The sequence below is a fragment of the Chiloscyllium punctatum genome, chromosome 2, assembly GCF_047496795.1.
Source record: "Chiloscyllium punctatum isolate Juve2018m chromosome 2, sChiPun1.3, whole genome shotgun sequence".
Classification (NCBI taxonomy): domain Eukaryota; kingdom Metazoa; phylum Chordata; class Chondrichthyes; order Orectolobiformes; family Hemiscylliidae; genus Chiloscyllium; species Chiloscyllium punctatum.
In genome coordinates, this window is record NC_092740.1 from 139,266,650 (window position 1) to 139,267,892 (window position 1,243).

Here is a 1,243-nt window from a genome sequence, read left to right on the forward strand (position 1 = left end):
ACATGGCAGCTGAGATCCTGCCTCTGCTGCTGTGGTACGTGCCGGCACGGCTACAGGCTCCGACAATTCGAGAGCCTGGCACGCGGTGCCTCACAGGCGCCCTGATATGTTTTCAAAGATCAATGTTTCCTTTCTTCACACCAAGGCCTGGTTGCTGCGGGCAGGCAGGTAGGTTGGTGGGGAGTGTACGTGTGTTCCGGGTCACTTGCCTCTGGCGAGGGAGAGACCGAAAACTCAGGCTACTCTTGACGGTGGTTCACTTGGTTTGTGCGTCGATGAAGAATGCAGCTAACTGCGAGAATTAGTGTGAATTGCAGGGCATATTAATCATCGACACTTTGAACACACTTTGTGGCCCTGGGTTCTTCCCGCCTGTCTGAGGGTCGCTTGGCAATCAATCACACTCACCTTGGCTCGCAAACGCGGCTGGGGAGTCGCAGAGGACCCGTCCTCTTTGTCCCCCGAAGTTCAGACTCCGGACCCCTCCGGCATCAGAGCGCTTGGCCTTCCCTGCACCCTGCACATTCCGTTCGTCAGGCTCGACCCCCCCCCCCCCCACCCCCGCTGGGTTTCGGCGTGGCATCTGTCTGTGTCATGGCAGTGGGGCCAGCACGGCTGTCACCAGTCCCAGCACGGCTGTCACCAGTCCCAGCACGGCTGTCACCAGTCCCAGCACGGCTGTTGGTGGATTACATGGTGATGTTGACCACCTCGTTGTTGGGACACGTTACTGCCTTGAAGTGTTGAGCCCCTCCTGGGGTCTGTCTTTGCTCAGCATGTCCACACGGGTTAGTCTTTTGGTTAGCCGGTAGTGGAAAGAGCGAAGGGAGCCGTGGAGGTCCGGGCTGATCCACCATCGGCCTCGCCATGGAGCTCGCTGGTTCGACACGCTGACCTGACTGATTATTGATCGATTGAGAGAGTTGAGAGGCACAGACCGTATCTGGGAGCTGCAGGGCGCCACCCGTCTCTAGTTCATCCTTGGCCTTGAGTGGCTGGTGGGGCGTTTGATCCTGTCTTCTCTGCTGGTGCTGAGTCCCTACCTGAGGGGTGAGGATTCGTTGAACACAGTGACTTTGCTGGTTGCACCCACATGGATCGCTGGCTTTGGCTCTCCCGTTCAGTCCGCATGTTTCTACTCAGGCCTGCCCTTGGTCCTGGAGACACTGAGGGGGCTGGCATGGTGCATGCTTTTGTGTCGTGCAGGCACACCTTCCACACCACCAGCCTCCCCCTACCCTGG

At 58.6% G+C, this 1,243-nt stretch overlaps 1 pseudogene; it reads left to right on the plus strand.

Annotated features, from left to right (window-relative positions):
* The first annotated feature begins 240 nt into the window (after nucleotides 1-240).
* Nucleotides 241-386, plus strand: LOC140453453 (5.8S ribosomal RNA; annotated as a pseudogene).
* The last annotated feature ends 857 nt before the right edge of the window (nucleotides 387-1,243 follow it).